We start from the raw sequence: 12,233 nt of genomic DNA, 5'->3' as shown, positions 1-12,233 counted from the left end.
ATCACGCTTACTTCACCGTGATAATGGTAACACTGTAAATTTGGCGAAACTTGAAACTAAAATAGAAAAACGGCAAATGGTTTCTGAATGATTTCCAAAAACAACGTGATAAAATCGAAACAATTACCGTGATAAAATAAAGCGTGAGCTTAGAAAGTATTGGAAAATCGAACAGTGATAAAATCGAAAAACTACTGTACTCCCAGTGATTAACAATCAATTCTCGGTTAACAATGTTAACCAACGAGTTACTAGGTAATATTGTCACGATTTAAAATCCACAAGTTTATTTTTTAGCTCAAGAAACTCGATTCTAGGCCTTGTTTTGTGCGTATTGACTCCAGAGGTATCGTCAACTGGGGCAACATGCAACACTTTTCAACTTCAATGGCTTCTAAAAAACTCACGTCCACAGATAATCATACCCTTTATGCAAAAGTTTTGAGGTTAGTGGTACATCGAACTGACGAAATAGAAAAAATGTTAGTTTCTTCTGTTATTCTTAATTTAAAAAAACCGAGCGATTTTCACTATTTTTAGAAAAAGGGGTGAGTTGCAACAAACTTTGATTTGAATGAAAAATGTAATGAAAACATATGTAATTGTATAGTTTTTGATGAATTTTTGATGCCATGAATGCCATTACGCATAAAAATTCCAATTGCAGTTATTTCTGGTTCTGTTGAAACTTTTTTTTACATTTTTTTCTGAACATAAGGATATTGCATACATTCAGGGGTAAAAAATACTACAAAAAATTCTACTAGCTTAATTTTTAAAAATTAAATGTTTTGATGAATGAAATTTCAATGTTGACAAATGCGTGATGCAAAACAATCATGTCCTAAACGAGACTTACAAGGTGTCACTTGATTTGCATTTTACCTCAGACAGGTAACTGAGTTATAAAAATATTTATTTAAAAAACTGGTGATTGTTCGAAAAATATTTTTACACCAACAATGTTTGATTAGGATGATTAAACCAGTAAGCAGTTTGTGGGTGATATCATTAAGCCAATCCGTCATACTGTATATTTGTACATGTGTTGACGGATTTTTTAAATTTTGTATGAAAATGAAAAATTTTTAAATATTAGCTTAAAATGTAGAAAATTAAGTCATCATCATTTTGTATTCATTAAAAAATAACTCGATAATGTAATATAAAATTAAAAATTATATCAGTTCTGTGGTATACAAATGTTGCATTCAACCCCGCTGTTGCATGATGCCCCGTTTGACGGAACACATACATACGTGTGTAATTAAAGCGAGTAGCTTCAAACACTTCAGAGAAGCGAACCCTTAACAAAATCAAAATTAAAAACCATTAAATGGTTTGTGTTCGGAACAAGGTTGCGAAATCTCATGAGATTGAGATTTTTTTGAGTGAGATTTTCCCTTTTTGAATCTCAGTGTGATGCTAGGTAATCTCATCGTGAGTATCACAAACGGTTCTTGTCTTGAATGTCAACGCTTTCTCAGACTGAGAATCACGAGCAGAAAAACTACTTTTTGGAAGGCAGAGTTGCCATGGAATAATATTTGTGCAAGCTCTTGAACAATGAAACAAGTTTTATAGTTCAGAAAAAGCTGAACATTCCACGACTTTTTAAAAACTGTCAGTTATATTTGATGAATGTTAAAGGCCAGTTATACTGCTAAGTACAATCAGGTTGATGATAAGAATTTGTTTTTTTTTTTATTTATGTCTTAAGCAAAGTTGCGAAATCTCATTCAGTTAATATTTTATCGAGTGAGGTTCTTCCTTTTTGAATCTCAGTGTGAAACGTTAACGTTGATTGTGAATGAAAGTTTTGATTTTAGAACATCTTTCTGAAGAATGTATTATCATGACTTGTAAGAATCTGATTATAATATTTATGTCTTAGTTTAATGAAAGTTTTACAGAATGAGCAAAAAGTTCTTATGACCAAATATTTTGATGAGTCTCGCTCGTATTCAGAGGATTTAAGACATGCAAGTTATGAAATTGTATTTCCTACAGTAATGTACTTTTAAATCTCTTAAAAACGTTGATGAAAAGTTTTGCAATCATGGAAAAGAACCGCAAACATTGAAATGCCCAAGCTCAAAATTCTTCAAGAAACCCCAATGGCTTAATGTGCTTGCCAGAAAAAAAAAACATCTCAAATCTTCTGGACATTACAAGAAACTATAAAAAATATAGCAAAATCTGAATAACTAAATATTTGATTATTATAAATATCAACACAAAAAGTACCGCAAAGACAACTAAGCTGGGAAACACTAAAATTCAGAATTAAAATTATAAGGATCCACCGGGCCTAATTTTACAAATTTAGTATCTTTGAAATACCGAAAGTTTTTTTTGTCAATTTTGTAGAAAAAAGTTTTATGATTTTATTTATAGCACGAGCAATGCTTTGCTTTTACTTGTAGCGGCAACCTTAAAAACGAAGTTGAAATTGATAGGTAGCTATATAGAGTTTTAATATAAATGAAGAAAATAGTTTCTTAATCTTCTAAACAAATTAAATTTTAAAATATAAAAATAAAAAAAAGATTGTTACCTACGAAAAACCATTCCAATTAAAACGCATGGCATCCCAGCTTATGCAACCGGCTGGAATCGACCACATATGAAAAGCATTTATGAACCAAATAAAAAGTAATAAAGAAATATCAAAATTTTCCCTTTCAAATGAAAGCGGCGGTTTGTAGCTTCTATCCTAACGGTTAATCTTTTTTATTTCAATTAAAAAATGACATTTTAATGATTTTTTAATGCATTTTAACGATTTTCTTTTTCAAGAGAAGGAAAGCCGGTTTTATTTGCACCGGCTCACAGATCTTTTTCAAATATTATCTCGTCTCGCGTGATGTTTGAAATTCCCTGTGGGAAATTTCTGAAGTAGAAAACATGATCGTTGCACCAAAAAGTAGGATATGATTCATACCAGAGTATCTAATGTCCGATGAATTCACTTATTCTATTAAGAGCGTTTCCAGAAGATTTATAGAATTCTAAATAGAAAAAAGAATATGACAGATAAAATAATGTGCCATTGAATATTAAGATTGATCAAATATTATTGTACTACCATTTGGAGTAATTGTAAAATCGCTTCTTTTGTTAAGCGGCCTTACTTCTAATTTTTTGATTATTATCTTATGAGCTTTTAAGACACATGCATCAGAAATGAATTGTTCTTTTATTATCATAGCTGGATTTTTTAACGATTTTTGAGTACGTTTAAAAATGCCCTTTAAAAGAAATTCGTGAAACCCTTGGAAAAAACACTGTTCAATTTTATTAAAATGGCTAGTTTAAACTGTTAATTGATCATTCACAGCCTAGTACATCATTTTGAAGTGGTTTTTGTGAAATCGGGATGGTTAAGATTGGTTTCGAAAATTGGTTTTCTATACGGTTGTTCCGGATATTTTACAGTCTCTAAGTGACTATTACTGTCAAAAATTCGGCAGAAAATTGCACTACCAATGAGTAGTTTGGAACAGAGAAGGGATGTCAAGGACCAAGGACGTTTAAAAAAAGATCGTTTGAAAAGAGATTTAAATAAAAGTTGAAACAAAGGACAGCTTATCACTGACATCACGGCTTCTATTTTTTCATTTAGTTGATTTAAAAAAGTAGGTTTTAATTCTGAATGTATAGATGCATATTTGTTAGAATACATGATCTTTATGATTATTTCCAAATTTAGATATGCTTCACTCGTACACAACATGCTCTGAAGAAGGGACCGCATGAAATATGATGACTGTGATCATATTACAGTTCAACATATGCTTTTTTTGTGTATGTCAACAGCCGAGAAAACACAAAAAAAAACCTAAAAAAAATCTGAGTTTTGACCTTTTTTTTTGTAAAAATTTCAGCCCTTGAGAGTTAAAACAAATATCGATATTTCTATTAATGTATTCTATGCTTAGCTAACTAAGCATATTTTACTGATTTCAAATAGCCTGAAAATCGATTTGCTTTTAATCCCATATTATGTTGTTGCTTTTAAAATGAAAACTAACAAAACGTCAACGACTGAATTTTATATTATTTTATTTAAGTCGTCTTGACTATGAAATTATGTTATAAATTGTTTAGTACCAAAGCGCCGTATTTGCAAATAATATTATAAAATTAAAGTGTTGTTCTCAACATTTATAAGGTAGTGTGTTGTGTACATAGACACTTTTTAAAACATAGGTACCACGAGCTTTAACACTTTCGTTATTAAAAAGTTTCAATAAACTCCAATCATTAAAGCGCTCTTATTTTTTTTATATCAAAGCGTTTGGAGTCGTTCAACTTGGCGTGTCGCTAGTGTGAAAAGCTAATCACATTATATGATACATTCAAATATTCCATAGATTCGTTACAAATTTAACTGTCGTCAAAAAATAGTAGGGGAAAAAGTGGGGAATATAGCTGAAGATTTCTCTAATGGGATTCTGGATTTCTGATTTTTTTTCTAGATGTGATGCTCAGTGAATTTCGTTTGACATCGAAAGCTTTGAGCATCACAACGAAATTCATTGTGCTGCTTAATTGATACTCATCACGGTGAGTATCAATTTCAAATGATTATCTGAAATCTTGCAACTCTGGTTCGGAACGATCGGGTCACCGTGAACCACCCTGATGAAGAAAATTACCCAGTAACAACATGGCGATACTGGGCGCATTAACGGCTGTCTTAAATTTGTTGAAATTTTTGTTCAGTGTTTATTAACTTTTATCTCTATGGTATTGGAGCTCAATTATCAAAGTAACGGGATGTTTTTACTCACAGTTACTATCCTCTGTCCCAAAATCTTCCAAACTTCAGTTTATAATGCCAATGAATTCAGTACTTCCAAAGCATTTGCCGCAGCCCGTGGCGTAGAGGATAGCATTCCAGTCTTCTAAGCCAACGGACATGAGATCAAATCCTGGTCACGGCATACATAGTACACTTTCTGTGGGTTGGTGGTTTTAGCATTTGTAAAGATGCTAGCCATTATATCCTCGAAAGACGTACGCTTAGAGTTAAATGAAAGGAATCTCTTCGAGGAAACATTAAGTTTCATTGAGATCCTGTATGTGTTTGTGTTCGTTTAAAAAAAAAACAAAATATTTTTTATGGAAGTAAGTGAAGATACTATTAGCATCAAATAGTTTTTATAGGTTCGACAAAATGAAAATTTACAAAAGCATTTCAAGAATATTGCGCAGCTTGGGAGTCAACTTTAAAATGCTTGTCTAGCAGTTCAAAAAGAAACAGTTACGCATATTGCACCGTTTGTGACAAACATGTTAAGTGCAACGAGGGTTCACAAGCCAAACGTGGTAGAAAGATGAACTATCAATTCGTGATAAGTTTTATCGCATTTTTACTTATGCATCATCTCATAATCGAAAAATTCAAGGCAGCAGAAATACCGTTTAAAAAAAAATTGCCATTGCCGTTCTGCTTAAAACCATTGCCCAGACCTGTTTATCATTAAATGTGTGTGTCATTCTCTAGCTTTTTGCGCCGCCCACGCCTGCAAGAACATGCCAGAAGATGTCGAATACGTCTGCAAAGAGAAATAATTTTTTTCTCGCCAAACAGTCTGTTGCGTACCGCTAAATTTAAAGAGCTGAAGGTTCTTCTGGAGTTGAAGCCTTTGAAAATGCTCCCGCCTTTCATAATCCGAAGGTTAAGCCTGGAGCAAGTGGTGTTGCGACTCCTAGAACGATATGAAGCTTTGAAGGTATTATTCGGCGACTTTTTCTCTTGTTTTGAATATTAATAATTTCTTTTCAATTTTCTCTAATTGCGTTACCTTTCTGACAGATATATTTCAGTTTCGCCGATCCTAGTATCGACAAAAGGCTTATAGAAAAAATAACAACGATTCGCAACATCCTCAGCAATCCATCAACACACGTATATTTGGAGTTTTTGGCCTTTGTTTTACCAAAAATAAATAGATTGAATCAACTTTTTCAAACAGAGTCGTCGGTGATTTATAAATTGCATGAACACACCAGCAGGCTCCTTAGCTCAATTCTAAATTGTTTTAACAAACCCGAGTTTATGAATGACGGACGAATTGAAAATATTCAATTAAAGCCACAGTGCTATGTCGATTTAAATAATTTATACGCAGGAACTAAGGTTTCAAGCCTTATCGATAAATACACATTCGAAAATATATTGACGTTACAGGATTTCATCCGCATCAACATGATGCAATTTTACATCTCGGTGGTCAATCAAACCTTTAAAAGATTCGATTTTAACAACGAAATGTTGATAAATCTGCCAATACTAGAGCCCAATAATGTACGTAATAAAGTACTTAACTCGTTATATCCACTGTTGATTTTTTTCCGGTACGATATAGCCCTGATGCTGTCCAATCGATCTATGAAGAGTTTCTCGATGTCCGGAATAGATTGGAGTAAATGAAAAGGAACTTGATGGGGAAAACTTCAGGAGCGGTGTTCTTAATCGCCAAAGAATGAACCGGGAGTTAGCGTTTCCACTACTCCACGAAGCAATGCCCATGTTTTTGACGTTATAACTTAAATAAAAATATGTACAGAAACCGCTTAAACACAGAAAGTATGCAGGGGATATTGGATGCAAAAGAATACACTATGGCTACCACCACCATTCCTAATCTCCGTGAGAGCCTTTGGACTCTTGCTCTTGGCTGGGCGAGCAGCACGAACCGCGCAAGCAATTTCGATAACACATATCCGCAACTCTGAATTGTTTTAACACTACTTGCCAATTGATTTTCCGCCAGGTATATTTATAAATTTTCTAGCACCTATTCGTATTTGCGCTTTAATGCTATTGGTGCACCAACACACAACCATCCCGAAATTATGTTTGGAAGAGATGTCCGTTAAAGAGGCTATTTTCGTGACGCGAGATCTGTTCGCGAATTTCAATTTGCACCCCTATAGTGTTGCCGTAAGACGTAATTCTACGTCAATCTCGCACGACGAATACGACGCAACGAAAGATTCTACTGTGGAAACTATCAGGTGCAGAGAAAACACAGGGCTTCCTCAAGCTATCGGAATCGAATCTGGAGGAAACCCAGAAACAGACACTGATCCGTGATAAGGACGAGTTCCGCCACTGTTTGTTGGCGCAAGACAGTTTTGTTATTTGCTTTGTTTGCCACAATATTTAAAAATGTATGTCAAATTCAGGCAACGTTTTAAAATCGATTATGGTTAATGTTAGTACGTTATGTTAAATTGGTTATTGATGTAGTTGTTCAGTAACCATACTACGTAGTGCTACTGTAACATTAACAGTTTAATGATCCTAGTATGATTTCCTTAAGCGAACCCTAACCTAACTTTTTTTTCAGAATAGTTTCTTTAAACAACAGTTTGAAACGGCAGCAGAGTAAATCTAACGCAATGTTCAACAGACGTTTTTTAATTAACAAAAGTAGTGGAATATTTTTAACAATTTCGATAGTCGCATTTGGTGTGTTCCTCTCTGTCGATTATATGATGCAGAAAAACGGGCATACGAGATGAATCATCCAACAGGATGATTCGGAATAAACGCTGCCTGGTGTGATCCTAAGGGCCTGACATACTTCTGCAGCTTCCTCAACAATTGTAATGCGTAAACTTTGTATGAAGTGCAGCTAAGAGCAATTTTTCGAAAGTCATTTTCTGATGCTTCGCTTTGGGAATAGAAACAAGGATTACCCTTCTCCATTCGTCAGGCAACTTGTTCTCGTTCCATACCTTGACTAGTAGTCTGTGAAGGCTAGCGATCGTACCGGCATTACTATACTTGATTAGCTCATTTGCTCAGAAATCGACACCGGTTGTCTTCCCGTTTTTCATGCCTTCTCTAATAGACCGAATCTCCGATAGGGTTGATGGATCAAGGCGAGTATCTAATGCAGTCTCTAATAAAAAATCTGGCAAGAGAGATAACTCAGAGGAACCTGGAGTCCACTCTTGAAGACTTAGAGGAACACGGGAACCAGAATGCTTAGCTCTTTTCTTAAATCGTTTTCCAATATCGGTATGTATGGTTGATTCGCTCCCCAGTAGAATACGCCTGAACTTCGTTGAAAAATCCTTCACTTCTTTCTTCTCAACGAGTCGAATTTTCCTTTCTTAGTCTGCTTTTGCGTCGGTCAAGCGATGGATGGACGAACCTACTAGCCCAAAACGCAATTTTTTTTACGCGAGCTAATGCAAATCTAAATCCTCGATCAGAAATAAACGCTGGTCTTTTCAGCAGTATCTAGAATACTTGTTTTTAAAACTAACCAGTCATCATCGATAGATCTCTTTCTTTGATCAATTGCTACAACTTGGTTCATATGTTCCTGATAACGTTTTCGGATGACATCATGTTGGAGTAGTCTTGGATAAATAGTGTTACGCTTCCTAGAAGCTACCCACTTTGATTGCTGTGTGTCAATGGGTTTATTATGCTGTCTTTGCAAAATATAGCTTGTAGCATTATAATTAAGTTCGTGTAGCTATTTATTTCTGAGTGTGTCCTACCATTAGGGTTATCAAAAACCAAAGAATGAGTGTTTAGAGTTTAGAGTGTATACGTCAAACGCACACGCGGGACAAAAACGTAAACAAGGAGAAACGAAAAGAAAACAGCATCGTCGAAAACGTTTCAGCAGTTGTGTTCGCCATTGCATTTCGCGATAGTTTCGTCGGCAAAAGCATCCCGTCATTCGTCTGAATCGTGGAACCGGAGCCATCAGAGAACGAGCGCTTTAGCGGTATCGCTTAAAGGTGAGACTAGGCTGAAATTATTTTGAGGAACAGCAAAATACATTGGTATTTACAAAACAGATAGCCAAGGTACACGGTTCAATCGCGACAACAACATCCAAGTGGATCAAGGAGCAAGCCGAGTAAAACCGAAGGTAAAAACAGAAATATTTCCCCAAATGGTCATTTCAAGCAAGTTGCTTTCACCATAGATCACCGCAGCGTCAAGAGCGAGTAATAGAAGGCGAAAAGAAAAAACGCAGCAACAGCAAACACAACAAAAGGGTGAGTGAACCATTTTATTGATCCATATGCCAACCAGTTCCGTCATGCATAAAACTTTGTAGAGCCCAGTGCGAAGGCCAGCGGCATCCGAGAAGACCATTCGACAGACGGTCGGAACGATAAATTGTGCAGGAAAGACGGCCCCAATCGGGTGAGTGGTTTATTGATTGTGCGGGAGAAAGCAATGCTAATAGGTGATTCATGATCGACAGGGTCGTTTTTGGAGGACTAAATTCTCTTTTTTCGGGACTCGTTTTTGTGCCACTTCTGGCTTTTTCGAGTCTCGTTTTTGAGAACGGAATTCCCGACGCCGTGAGATTCCAACGATTTGGATCCAGCCGGAAGCAGTCTACGGAGGTGCTCCGGGCAGTGGTGCGTGCCCGTGGAGCCGAGCAACCAGCCAGTGTTGCCAGATATTCCCGTGATCATCAGCTGTGATAAACCTGTGTCGTCCGATAGCTGTGATATGACTGTTGTGCGTTTGGGATGTAAAGTTTGTGAACTATGGTAGGAAACGGGCCCGTGAGTAGTTATTATGTAAGCTAGCTTAAGTTTTTAAAATGTCGTGTGTAAGTAAATAATTATAATTGCTACAGATTTGGGTTTTGAGTGTTTGTGTTTTGGGTAAAAGTTAGCCGAGCAGCACACACTGAAAGTCAGTGGTGCTCAACCTGTTTTCATTGGCGCCCAACACAAAAACCCACTAAATTATGCTACCGCAAAAAATTGAAATTTGTCTTGAATTTGTGATTTATGTTTTGAATTCGAGATTAATGTTGTTTTGGTGATTTATGCTTATTTTGTGATTTCGTGGATTTGGTTTTTAATTTTTTTTTCCAACATTCACATTTTAGATTAATTTTACTATAGATAAGCATATTTTTTAAGTTCAGCATGGATTTCACTCATTTATCAGATGAGGAAGTCTCTTATGAGCTTGCCTTGCGCCATGTAGTCAATGTTGGGCTCACGACGCATAGAGCAAAGGTACTCAAGTTAAAATCCGTGGTTCAGGAGGACACTTTGCGGAATATTCGACACACTAGTGCTAATCATGTCATGACTCCTACGAATAATTTAGAGAGTTGTCAAAGGAATATCGAAATTATTCACCGTCAAATTGGTCCTGCCAAAACAACATCGAATATTGATATTCTCAAAGCTTTGTATTCAAGATTGGCACATTATAAATCGCGATTGGCCATCATTGCGCCACCAGATTTTCTTATGGAAACCTTGTCGTCACTTAGTATTCTAGTAGATATGTTGCTAGCGGATATTGATCTTGTGATAAATCCAGTGCTACCAGTGCAAACAAGTGGAGTGAGTACGGTAAATGAGGAGACTTGTTCGAATGAAGCAGAAGGTGGTCAAAATTCAGCGTTGTCAGCAAGATCGGAGAAAACACCCACTCCACCAGGTTTCCACGTCAGAGAGCCAGAACAGCAGCATCAAGAGAGACCCCAGCAACATCTAAGACAGCCAACAGCTGGAGAGCCTTTCCAGCATCAGCAGCTTCATGCAGTACTGGATCAGCAACGCGAGCAGATAAATACAGAGCTAAAAAATTTTGAAGATTTGAAGCAGCAACAGCAGGAGATCAACCGGTACAGGCAGGCACAGGCAACACAAGTTGTTGCATCGGCATTTCAACAACAACAGCAACTAGATTTGGTGGAGCAACAACAGCAATTGATACGGCAGCTGCAAAACAGAAATCAGCAATTAGAGCAGGCAAATCGACTGTTGCAGAGACAAAATAATCGACAACAACAGCAACCATCACACCAAGAGGAAGTAGTTCGTCGCATACCTAAGGGTATTCACAATTGGCCATTCAGATTCCGGGGCCAGCATGATACAACCTCTTTGAATGTTTTTTTGGACAGAGTGGAGGCGTATGCATCTTCAGAGAATGTGGACGAAGGAACTTTACTAGCCAACGTGAAACACCTCCTGGAAAAATCGGCTCAAGATTGGTACACCCATGCATTTTTCGAAGGCCGATTGACGTCATGGGAGGAGTTTAAGAGAGAAATACGCAGGGAGTTTCTGCCGAGTAGTTACTCTCAAATTCTTCGCCTGGAAGCCTCTTATCGTTTTCAAGGGCAAAACGAATCGTTTGCAGAGTTTCATCGTGCTATTTCAATGCTGTTTCGCTTCATTACGCCGCCGATGTCAGAGGAGGACAAGATCTTTATTATTAAGAAAAACATGTGTGTAGATTACGCCATCATCGTTGCAGCAGCAAACCCGACAACAGTGAATGAGTTGGTGAGAATATGCTCCAGTTACGACGACACACGCAGGCTATTGAATTGTCAACGCAAAATTCCACTCCCACACAGCAGCTTGCTGGAGCCAAACTTTGCAACCCCGGTTCAACAACAGCGGTCGAATGTCCCACCGACCAATCAACGCTTCAGCCGAGTGAACACAATAGAAGAAGAAGAGCCCACGTTTTCTTCCGATGCAACGCGACAATCGGAACACGAGGAATTGCAAGCGAAAATCGAGGAACTGGAACAGCAAGTATGTGCTTTCAAGATGCAGCTCAATAAGCAACGAGGAGAAGGAAGACCAATGGGTGTGAGAAGCCAAGAACAGATGAAATCTTTCCAACGACAGCCAGACCAACAGTTTCATCTTCCCCGCAGACAACCAGAACTTCAACAAGCTTCTTCGCAATGGTTAGGAAACCCAGTTGCTCAGACGTACTCTCATGAGACGGTGAGACAAGCATCAAACCCACAGCCGCAACTCTCTGCAAGATCGCAACACTTTCAAGAAGCAATACCGCAAGATAGTCAACGAAACGCTTCGGAGCAGCAGCTCCAACAATACCAAGCAGCCTCGGGAAGTCTATTGAAAGTTTGTTGGAATTGCGACGAGGAAGGCCATCGCTTCACAGACTGTCCGAGACCACAGGCCATATTATTTTGCTATCGCTGCGGTAGAAAGGGCTATTCGCTACGTAGTTGCTTTACTTGTCGCACAGATTCGGGAAACTTGGCAGCGGAGAATCGCCAATAGAGGGAAGCCATTCTTCGTCTCTTGTATATCCCTCAACCATCTTTGATTTCCATTTCCTTCACTCAATCATCATTAACACGGGAGTCGATAATCGACCACACGCAAAAATTAAAATCCGTGAAAAAGAATTCACTGCACTTTTGGATAGTGGAGCTACC

General features: G+C 37.3%; 1 protein-coding gene and 1 long non-coding RNA gene across 2 annotated transcripts in view; one reads left to right on the top strand and one right to left on the bottom strand.

Annotated features, from left to right (window-relative positions):
- The window catches only part of LOC129738441 (uncharacterized), a 198,426-nt gene that overhangs the window by 131,385 nt on the left and 54,808 nt on the right, over positions 1-12,233 (bottom strand). The gene's annotated exons all lie outside the window — the stretch shown is intronic.
- On the top strand, positions 8,644-9,661 carry LOC129738442 (uncharacterized). Its single transcript, XR_008735514.1, has 5 exons — positions 8,644-8,778; positions 8,839-8,912; positions 8,970-9,042; positions 9,105-9,193; positions 9,255-9,661. It is a non-coding gene; the product is annotated as an uncharacterized LOC129738442 (long non-coding RNA).

The sequence above is a fragment of the Uranotaenia lowii genome, chromosome 1 (assembly GCF_029784155.1).
Source record: "Uranotaenia lowii strain MFRU-FL chromosome 1, ASM2978415v1, whole genome shotgun sequence".
Classification (NCBI taxonomy): Eukaryota; Metazoa; Arthropoda; class Insecta; order Diptera; family Culicidae; genus Uranotaenia; species Uranotaenia lowii.
The sequence above is the reverse complement of the archived record's forward strand: the minus strand, read 5'-3'. Positions and strand labels throughout refer to the sequence as shown.